Genomic DNA, 12,056 nt, shown 5'->3' on the forward strand with positions numbered 1-12,056 from the left:
TCCCAGAGGGGATGTCATGTTCAGACCCTCATGGTCGAGGTAATGCCCCTACTTTTTCTTTGTTTTAATTAATTGTGGAAATGGCTCATGTGAGGGGGTTACAAGTATGACATGGTGTTTTCTACTGATGCAATGTCTCTACAAGAAGAGGCCTCAAACTATCCCTGCCCTCGCCTTACATAGCAGGACGAGGCCCAGGGTTACGAGAGTTCTAACCAACCTAGAGTCCTACTCTGTGGAGAAATTCTTGGCTTGCACACCATAGGGAGGGCTCTTTGTGCTTAGCCAAAGGCCCTCTGGATTATCAAGGCATACGGGGCCCTGAAGCCGGCCTAGTACTAGGCTTGCTAGCCGACGGGGCACTCCATATTTAGCACACTGACACTGATGTGTGGAGGGAGCTTCGCTGCGGATTGTGGTGGCCACTGAAAGGTCTGGTGGTTCCCTTTGCCGGTGAGATGCAATCTATTGATGATGGCTTGTTGCAGAGTCTATAGTTGTGCAGCGGAAGCAATCAGTTTGTAGCCCAGCGCGTCTAGCTGCTGGGATCGCGGAAAAGTGGTGGCGACAGCACTAATTGACTTTGATTTGGTGGTGCTTCTCAATTAACTGCTCTCGAGCTCCGAGTTAAAAACCTAGGTCTGACCCGAGTTGGTTATACGTGGTAGTGGCAATGTTTTGTGTCGTTACCTTGTCGAAGACATTGAACAGATACACTCAGATTAGTTTCTTCAAGGTGAAAACATAGAATCTGGCCTTTGATGGTTGGATTCAATGACATCAGCGCTTCCCTTCCTGAAGGTGTTGTTGTTGAAGAACATTGATGTCCTTGTGGTCTCAAGAGATGGTTGGTGCATATATGGTTGTTGTTGTAGGTTGTTGATGACCCACAAGTATAGGGGACCAATCATATTCCTTTCGATAAGTAAGAGTGTTGAACCCAACGAAGAGTAGAAGGATTGATAGGCAATTTTCAGCAAGGATTTTATTGCAAGTGTTGTAAGGTAGTTTTGACAAACAATTTGATAGCAAGATAACTTGTAACAAGGTAGCAAGTAACAAAAGTAGCAAGGTGCAGGAAGTGGCACATTCCTTAATTATGCTAAGTACTACAAACCGGTGATACTTCTTATTGTGATTAAAACGCTCTTGAGGACGCACGGGAATATCGCCAAGTTACTTTCACCATGATTCATCGACTTACGTCCATTGCCTCGATAAGTGTTATGTGGTGGGATGGGAGCTAAGGTAATCTCCTTACTAGAAAAAGAAATACCTACCTATTATTATACTCTCCATGCAAGCATCCACAACTACAAGAGAAGTAATTAAGACAAATCTAACTATAGCATTAAGCAATTGGATACAAAACAGCCCCTTACGGAATAATTCATAAACTTGGGTTTAGGTTTCTATCACTCCCACAACTCATCATCTACAAACTAATTCCACAATGCCTTCCCCTAGGCCCAAACATGGTGAAGTGTTATTTAGTCGACGTTCACATAACACCACTAGAGAATAACAACACAACATAATATCAAAACATTAAACGGTGATCAGCTTCACATGATTACTAGCAACAAGACTTCTCCCATGTCCTCAAGAACAACTAGACTACTCACAACTCATCATATTGATTTTGATCGGTGGGTATAAATATATGATTAACAATCTGAACATAATAATCTTCCACCAATTAAACCAACAAGCATCAACTACAAAATAAAATCAACACTACTAGTACCCCCAAGTACGGATCTGAGGTTATGATACGGGGCAAACCCGGTGTAGGTCGATCTTTCATGATTGGAGTGGGATCCCTCAAAGAGCACGAAGAACACGGGGAAGAACAGGGAGAAATCACAAGGGGAAACACTCAAGAACAAGTCCAATCACACATCCACTAGACTATCAAACACATAAGATCCACAAGGTACATGAACAACAAAGAGAAAGATACAAGGTAGAGTTCATCCCAAATCCTATGAAGGAGATGAGGGCTTGAATCCTAGAAGGATCTTCCCACGAAGGGGGTCTTGAATCCCGTGGGATCTTCTCACATGGAGGTCTTGAACTCCATGGGAGTGGTAGTCTCTCTCTCTCAAGAGTAGAGGTAGGAGCAAAGCTCACCTAAGAATGAGCTATCATATTTGCTAACCCTAGAAAGGATGAGGGGAATGTCTATTTATAGTCTAAGCCACCAAGGGGTAAGTGGGAGAGGGATACAAGGCCAAAGGCCCGGCTGCGCACAGGCAGTGTCCGACGTCCGGTCGGGGTCGGACGTCCGGTCGCTCGCGGGGGTCCGGACGTCTGGAGGGCATCGGACTTCCGTCATTTTGGCTCTGGACAAGAGGTGTCGGTCATCCGGTTGGCATCGGTCGTCCGGTCCCTGGTACTTGTCGGGCGTCCGGTGGTCGTCGGTCGTCCGGGCGCTGTAGAGTGTCGGACATCCGGAGGCACGTCGGTCGTCCGACCGCTGTAGCTTTCGTCGGCAGGTCTCTTCGGCTGGCTGGAGCTCCAGGTGTCGGACGTCCGGTGTAGTCCGGTTGTCCGGGCGCTGTAGGTGTGTCGGACGTCCGGTGGCTTCCGGTCGTCCGGTCGCTGTAGACTCCGCAGCTCCTTCTTCTTCCGTCTTCGCTTCCATGCCTCCCTCGCGGATGGTGTAGTTGTTCCTTGGCGCTTGCACTCCTCCTCAACATCCGTGAAGCTCCGACAATACCTATGCATGCACACGGGAGAAGTGTCAAGTAGTAAACCATCCTCGAAGGGGTCAAGTGAGCACGTGTAAAGGAGAAGATTCACCTTTGTGTATGTGAAGTAGAGGTCGCACGTGTCACTTGCCAAACGGACTCTTGACATGGTGATGACCGTAGGATGCTCCGCATCATCCCCTCCCCCTTGGAAAAGATCCGACCTCGGATCGAAAACCAAATCACCATGGGAAAGAGATGGTGGTGCCGTGTTGAAGTGGTCGGTCACCAAGCACTCATCATCTTGAAACTCGAAATGGGCACTCTCCAATGTCGCACCGTCTAGTGATTCCTTCAAAAGAAGCAAGAACAACAAACACTCGGAAAAACAAATGTGGTTAGCGTTAGTGCAAAACCAAGCATTCAAGAGGTGATTCACCAAACAAGTGTCATCATCAAGCATAGCATCGGGTGTGATAAAGGATTGTGACATGGCATGTAAGCATATCAATCGAGCACAAGCAAAAATATCATGTGGACAAGTATGCAAATGTGAGGTAGAGATGCAAATATGTGTGACAAGATAATAAGCATCTACCTCAAGGTCATAGCAAGCATTCACAAATTGCTCAATGAAAGGTCTATGGTAGGCATAGGAAGTATTCACAACACCAAATAAAATGAAGTGTCTAAACACATGGGTCAAGTGGAAGACAATCCAAGCATAACATGCATAGGGTGTAGTGAAGAAGGAGTGGCACTCAACACAATAGAAAGAGCAATTGTTCATCATGTGTGAGGCAATCAAGTGAATCATGTGACAAGTAAAGGGACATGGGATATGTGAAGAAATGATATTGGTGCAACCAACCATATGATAGTAGCAAGTAGTCCAAGAATTGGATGCAACACACAAGGTATATATATCATGAAGCATGGAAATGTGGCAATCATGGGTGAAAGCAATATCTCGAACATGCGTGCAAATGGTGCAAGCAACACATGAAGTATGATCCACAATATCCAAGCTCAAGAAGGATGTCACCTTGAAAGTGTGTCCTTGTGCATTCTTCACAATGCCGAAGTGGTAGGAAATGTGGTTTGGAAGCGAGTCGTGGTAGAATGTAAGAGGCTCGCTCTCAAGAGCTCGAATGGTCAACTCACGTGAAGTGGAAGTCGACACAAAGTCCAAGTATCCTGCACATGCACAAAACAAAACAAAGAACGTATGCGCATGTTAGATAAACACATCATCCATCATGATGGTTCTCATCTTTTGCACAAAACCATTAGAAACACAAGTGCATGAATAATATGATGCAACAATGGCAATATTCATGGCACTAGGTATATGGTGCCAAGAAGTAAGACAAGCATGCTTGACAAGAATTATGTCAAAATCTCCAAATATATGCGAGAATACTATGGGGGCAATCTCATGAGCAAGAAGGGAATCATTGTTGCACTCACTACATGGCAAATCATCTAGCATGAGAGAGGCAACATATGGAGATATGTGACAAGAAGCAATAACAATCATGTGCAAAGCGTGTAGATGGTTGTCATCAACCGCATGAAATGAGCAAGTATGAGTCATTGGTGATGCAACATAAGCAAGCATAGTAATCAAGTCGTGAACACTAGTGGAGCGAAGATGCAACACACTAGAATAAATCATGGCAATCATGTCATGTGAGCAAATAATAGGCATAGGGAGTGCACATGACATATCGCAAGCACGAACACAAAGCAAGATGGAAGTATCATCATAGGAATGGTGCACAAAAGGAGCATGGCAAGAACAAGCAATATCTCCACCAAGCTTGCAAATACACATACAAGTACTAGAATCAATCATCATGTGTAATGCAAAGTATGGGTCACAAATGCATGGCAAAGGCATAGGAATGAGTATATCATGCAAAGTGAACATGGCAAGATGGGCATATGATATGTAATGAACAATAACCCATAGCCAAGTGAGGGCCATGCAGAATGAATGCGAAAAGTATTTGCGCGAAGAGAGCGGTGGGAAAGACAATCCATGGGATCCCAAATCACCGTTGCTCTCTAGAGCTCGTTTTGTCAACTCGTTGGATTGCGAGGTTGACAAGTATTCATGGGTACCTGCACAAAAGAGACACAAACCAAAGAAATTGTGCGTGTGGTAAATGTACACATCATCCATCATGATGTGTATGTGCACGTGTGAGTTAGCACAAGATAAGCATCGCTCAAAGAAATTTGACGCATGGTATATGAACATGTCATCCATCATGAAAGAATAGTTATTGTGTATGACACGATGGGGACACAAATTGAGAATGCAAGTGTATGGCACATCAATAGCATGTTTATTCATGGGGAGCATATGGTGCACACAAGTATGGTGATCATGCAATGAATGGGATGGATCAAAATCTCCTAAAATGTACGAGGAAACTATGGGGGCCTCCTCATGAGCAATAGCGGAGTTATCATATGGAGAAAATGGACAACATCCAAAACAATGCATATCCGAAGCTAGGTGGTCATGGGATGGCATATGAGATAAATGATGCAAAGGGAGCATATCAATATCATCACAAGAAAAACAAATGACAATAACCATGGGCTTGTCATCTATGCCGTAAGTGCAAATTGGGTTTATTTTAATGGCATATGCATAGTCACTATGAAGAGATTGCAAATAAGACATATGGTGGATCTCATGCATAGCATATGACAAGTCAAGCGGATTATCAAACATGATGTGACCTAAAGAATTGTCACAAGAAATCCTATGTAACATGGCATCACTACTAATAAACTCCACATGAGAATCATCATATTCATCATAAATGGGCAAATCATCACATGGGAAAATCATACTAGCATGAAGCATGGTACTAGGTGGATCAACATCATGCATGCAATCAATGTCAAGAATGTCCACTAGTGGGACTAGAGCATCACCGTCACCTATGTTACCTTTGTGATTCCACTCAAGTGGTGTAGGTGAGGTGGGAAAGACAAAATGGTGGTCATCATCATCATCTTGATGGAACCATGTGGGCGGTGCATCATATTCCACCATGGCCATCGTCTTGTCCAAAGGGAGGACGAAGTCGTCGAGGATCGGCACATCATTATAAATGGGACCTAGCACCAAATGAGAAGACACAATAGAGGTAGAAGTCAAGTTGTTAGAAATGCAAATGGCCTCACGAGACCTATCAAGTATTGCACTCTCTCTATGTGGTGGTTCACTCACTCCCTCAAAATAGGTGCACTCAAACTCATGTATGGTGGAGTCACTCATCTCACTCAAGTGGTGGGTGTTGTGGCTCTCCTCACATGGGAATTGTGGCAACTCATCATATATGGGGCTAGTGGTGAAGTCACTCTCACTCTCAATATGGTGGCACAAGTCACTCAAGTCATCATACGTCGCCGTGGTCGAAGGGAAAATCCCATGCTCAACCATCTCGTCGTGGTCGTCGTGGATGAAGGCCAAAGATGGCACATCATCACTCTCCTCCATGACCGAAGGGAAAATCCCATGCTCGATCATCTCATCACCGTCGCCGTGTATGAAGGCCGAAGATGGCACATCATCACTCTTGCCTCCTAAGATGGAAGCATCATCCTTGCTCACCACCTTGTCGCTCGCCTCCAAAGCTTGGTCCTTGAGGGTCTCCGTAGTCGTACTCGTCGCCGCACCGTCTTGAAAAAGAGTCGAAGTAGACTCGGCACCATCAATGCCACAAAGAGGGATGGCGGTGAAGTCAAACTTGGGAGCATCGTCTTGGAGCTCGTCGGGCTTGGACATCTTGGTGGTATTAGCCTCATGCTTGTCGTAGAGCTTGGTCGCCATGAAGTTTTCTTGGGGTGGAGAACCCTTGGCCTTCATGAGTTCTTGTTCCGCCTTGAGAGCACCAATGTAGTAGTCGTCGATGGACTTGTAGTTCTCGAGGAAGATGGTCTTGGAGATGTCGTTGTGCAATCCCATCATGAAGTGGAACTTCATCGAAATGGGATCGTCCACGCCGGCTCGTCGCAAGGCAATCTTCATCTCCTTGAAGTACGCATTGATGGACTTGGATCCTTGGATGGTGTTCTCCAATTGGCGTCGAAGTTGTTCCGTGTAGGTTGGAGGCACGAACTCTCGCCGCAAAGCTCTCTTCGTCTTGGGCCAACTCATGTCGTAGTACTCCGAAGGTGTGTGAAGCCACCAAGATGAGGCGTAGTCGTGGAAGTTTCTTGTGGCGCACTTCACTTGATCTTCGGGACGAACTTGATGTAGCTTGAGGTAGTCGTCCATCAAACGCTCCCACTCGAGGTACTCCTCGGGTTCGTGAGTCCCATAGAAAGGAATCGTGTGGTCGATGTCGAGGTCGTAGTAGCTCATGGAAGTCGCGGACTTGAGCTTGGGGAGCTTCTCTTGAGCGTAGTCTTGGGGTTCTTGTTGGCGAAAATGCCGTATGTCCGTAGGCGAATATGCCTTGAAGTCACCTGGCGAAGATGCCAAGGGAGATGGTGAAGTCATTAAGCGGTTGTTGATGTAGAGCTCTTGACCTTCACGTTCTTGTTGGTGATGGTGTCGATGCCGATGTGATCTTGCCGGGGATGGTAGCTCGGAAGCATGTGCTCTTGAGCGTCTTCTCGAAGATGAGGAATATCGCTTGTAGGACTTGATGAGGGCTTTGATCTCCTCCATTTTATCTTGCATCTTGGCGTCGTAGTTGTTTTCCATGGCATCAAACTCGTCGTTGTTGTTGTAGACCGAAGATGAAATGCCTTGCCTATCCATCACAAGACTCGAGTAGAGGTGAGTAGGAAATGAGATAAACAATACCAAGTTACCTTTTCCCAAAGTTTAGGATGTATCCCGTTCCACTCAATGTGAGATGAAAGAATAGTGGAATTGGTACCAAACTTGTTCACTCATACCTATCAAGTAAATCTTATGGTAGAGCTCGGTGAGGATAGTGGCACAAAAATTTGATGCAAAATGTTAGCAAGAGTCAATAATGTTTAAAGAGATTCACAAATTCGCAAGCGAAACAAGTAGACCAATAGCAATATGTGGCACACGGAAACACACACACGGATAGATAAATGGGGTCGTGCAACCAAGGAATGAGCACAAAATGTGGAATCCACGAAAAATGCTCGTGTTGCACAACTCAAGAGAGACGCTAGCACGATTGCTCTATAGGCGGATACGACACTTGTGCACAACCTATAAGATGCAAGATGGATAAGCGTTCTATCCCAAGTATGCTATGTATGTATGGTTCCCGGTGTTTCTCACACAATGATCCAAGATGATCAAATATGATACCATATGATATATTTTGATGGTATGGCTATTGCTTACAAGCTATTTGCTCACTCTTTTTCTTTGCTTAAAAGCTTATTCTCTTTTTTTTGTATGGCCAATTTTGCACAATGCACAAACCAAGATAGCAATTGTGTATATGCGGGAACAAACTTGTGACACAAGATATGGTACCAATATGATATGGTATGTATGCGATGGATGGTGTAGATCACTAATGTGCACAAGTAACGTGGCCCGGCAATACTCAAATGGCTAGTCTCGATAGGCAAGTGACGCAAAATGGGCTAAGGGTTAACAATGCAATTGCAAGGGAATATACAATGGTGTCGTCGAGGTTACCGTCCTTGGTGATGATGAGAGGCGGTGTTGCCGATGTCGACCCGTTCCTAGTTAGCCGAAACACCCTAGGAAACGGAAAAACCGCAAACTCAAAATCTCAAAGGCATATGTCAAATGGTGGTAGCGGAGAGCGGTGGTGATTTGCACTTGGCAATGTGGAAGTGGAATGATGACTATACACGTCTCCGAGTTGAAGTTGCCATCCCTAAGTAGCCGAAACACCTTAGGAGACACAAGCCACAACTCAAACAAGCTCAAACAACTATTGGGTTAAGTTGGGGGTGGCGGAAGTGTATGGTGGGCACGCCTATGTGGAAATGGTGGTGATGGTTGATGAAGAAGCAATCGTCTCTAAGTAGCCGAAACACCTTAGGAGACTCGAATCACTACTCAAGCAACCACTAATGCTATATGGAACAAAATGGGTTAGGTTGCGGAAGTCGGTGGTGGCTATGCGGATGATATGGTGGAAGGCCTAGGCAAAGATGCCAAAGTTCACAAAATTTGATGGAGTCAAATGGTGTTAGTGGTATTTTTGTGGGATAGGGAATGTCAAGAGCTTCAAAACGAGCTAAAGAACGTCAAAATCGGACTTCGGATGAATTAGTTATGGCCGAAACAAGAATCAGCCGAAGTCAAAATCTACAGGTTACGGACGTCCGTAAATGGACGGATGTCCGGGGCGTCGGACGTCCGGAAGGGTCGGAAATCCGTAATTTCAGCTCGGGTTAGGGGTTCCGGTCGTCCGGAAAAGGTCGGACGTCCGGTCGTTCCTGGGGCTCCGGACGTGCGTAAAAGTCCGGTCGTCCGATGGGTCGGGGTCAACGCGAAATGCGAGTTCGGGGGCGCGATTTTGGGCGGAAAATGGAGATTTCGGGGTCAAAATTCACGGGATTTCGTGGATGAAAGATGGGGAAACTTGGGGAAATGCTAGATCCACTTGAAACTAAGCAAATCCATGGATCAAAATCAACAAAACATCATCAAACCAACAAATCACAAAAAAAATATGGGGCTATTTTTTGGTGGGGATTTTCGAATTTTAGGGAAGAACACAACAAAACAAGGCTAGAAATCGGTGGGAGGGACTCCAAATACGTGATCAACGTGTCTCATGATACCATATGATAAACCCGGTGTAGGTCGATCTTTCACGATTGGAGTGGGATCCCTCAAAGAGCACGAAGAACAGGGGAAGAACGGGGAGAAATCACAAGGGGAAACACTCAAGAACAAGTCCAATCACACATCCACTAGACTATCAAACACACAAGATCCACAAGGTACATGAACAACAAAGAGAAAGATACAAGGTAGAGTTCATCTCAAATCCTATGAAGGAGATGAGGGCTTGAATCCTAGAAGGATGTTCCCACGAAGGGGGTCTTGAATCCTGCGGGATCTTCTCACATGGAGGTCTTGAACTCCATGGGAGTGGTAGTCTCTCTCTCTCTCAAGAGTAGAGGTAGGAGCAAAGCTCACCTAAGAATGAGCTATCATATTTGCTAACCCTAGAAAGGATGAGGGGAATGTCTATTTATAGTCTAAGCCACCAAGGGGTAAGTGGGAGAGGGATACAAGGCCAAAGGCCCGGCTGCGCACAGGCAGTGTCGGACGTCCGATCGGGGTCGGACGTCCGGTCGCTCGCGGGGGTCCGGATGTCCGGAGGCGTCGGACTTCCGTCGTTTTGGCTCTGGACAAGAGGTGCCGGTCATCCGGTCGGCATCGGTCGTCCGGTCCCTGGTACTTGTCGGACGTCCGGTGGTCGTCGGTCGTCCGGGCACTGTAGAGTGTCGGACGTCCGGAGGCACGTCGGTCGTCCGGCCGTTGTAGCTTTCGTCGGCAGGTCTCTTGGGCTGGCTGGAGCTCCAGGTGTCGGACGTCCGGTGTAGTCCGGTCGTCCGGGCGCTGTAGGTGTGTCGGACGTCCGGTGGCTTCCGGTCGTCCGGTCGCTGTAGACTCCGCAGCTCCTTCTTCTTCCGTCTTCGCTTCCATGCCTCCCTCGCGGATGGTGTAGTTATTCCTTGGCGCTTGCACTCCTCCTCAACATCCGTGAAGCTCCGACAATACCTATGCATGCACACAGGAGAAGTGTCAAGTAGTAAACCATCCTCGAAGGGGTCAAGTGAGCACGTGTAAAGGAGAAGATTCACCTTTGTGTATGTGAAGTAGAGGTCGCACGTGTCACTTGCCAAATGGACTCTTGACATGGTGATGACCGTAGGATGCTCCGCATCAGGTTTGATACAAAGATTGAACACAAAGGATGAACTAGGGTTTTGAGATGAGATGGTGCCGATGAGATGTTGATGAAGATGATGGTTCGCACGATGAGAAGAGTGTTGGTTATGATGAAGGCTTCGACTACCCCCTCCTGGGGGGAAGTTTCCCCGGCAGCTCCGCCGGAGACCAAAAGTGCTCTGCCTCGCACACGGCAACGGTAAGTCCCGTAAACCTTCTCTCTATTTTTTTAGGTTAATTAAAATTTATGGCCAAAGGGCTTTAGGGGAAGGGCCTTCAGGGGCCCACAAGCTCAAGTGGCACGACCAGGGGGCGGACGCGCCACCTACCCTTATGGCTGGCTAGTGGGCCCCTCTGACATATCTTTGCTCTAAATTCATTATATATTTCAAAATAATTCTCCAAAAAAACATGCTTCATTTTGAGCTCCGAAGAATTGTTATCTCTTGTGTTCTTATTTTACGTCCAGAATCCTGCTGCTGGAAATCCCTCTCTCTTGATGTGACTTGCATTTTAAGAGAAATAAGACATTAGAATTACACCAAAATGTGAAATATAACATTGAAATAAGTTAAATTATAGTAGGAAATAATGATGCAAAATGGACATATCAGTTATAGATAGCAGATTTGTTCGCTTCTGGGTTTTTGGTTTGCATCTCTTAGTCATAGTTTTGGTGTTATATGACTTTGCAATTTGTCCGTGTGTGTTATTTGTGTGTTGGTATTCGCTATGTGCACCTCACCATGCAGAGGTCGGATGTATCCTCATTGTGTTTGTATCCACTTGACACTTTCTTTTGAGTCAACTAGTAAGATGTCCGTGCTATGCTACGGAATCACAAAAGAATAAAAAACCACAAGAATGTTCCGAGACATTAATCAAATCGATATCATATACTCCCTCCGTCCCGAAATGTAAGACGTTTTTTAAGACTGTGATAGTATCAAAAAGCGTCTTACATTTTGGGATGGAGGGAGTAGTTGCGGAATCACAAAAGATAAAAAACACAAGAATGTACCTAGACATTGATCAAATCGATGTCATATAGTTGATAGACACATTTAGCACAATCAAACATATGGTTTCCAACCAATAAAATCCTTCTTCTAAGCCAAATATTTAGATCATATACCGACTTCTCGTCGAACCTACAAAAAAAATGGAAAATTAGCAACATAAATATTTGCAAGTGATGTAGGTCGAATAGTAATCAAATAACTACATGAGAACAACTGAGCAAAATTTGACGAAATGCTAAACTCAAGTGCCCACAAGCACACATATTCCTTAACTAAAATACATCTACTCACAATCAGACTGCGCTGAACATGCTAAATTACATAATTTGTTCTAGCGGTTGTTGCCTCGCAACCACGAAATAGTAGTCAACATAAAAAAATGGTATCATCTTTTAATGGGAATCTAAATCTGCCAAGACACCATATAATGCACAA

Source organism: Triticum aestivum, chromosome 6B (assembly GCF_018294505.1).
Source record: "Triticum aestivum cultivar Chinese Spring chromosome 6B, IWGSC CS RefSeq v2.1, whole genome shotgun sequence".
In the NCBI taxonomy this organism is placed as follows: Eukaryota; Viridiplantae; Streptophyta; class Magnoliopsida; order Poales; family Poaceae; genus Triticum; species Triticum aestivum.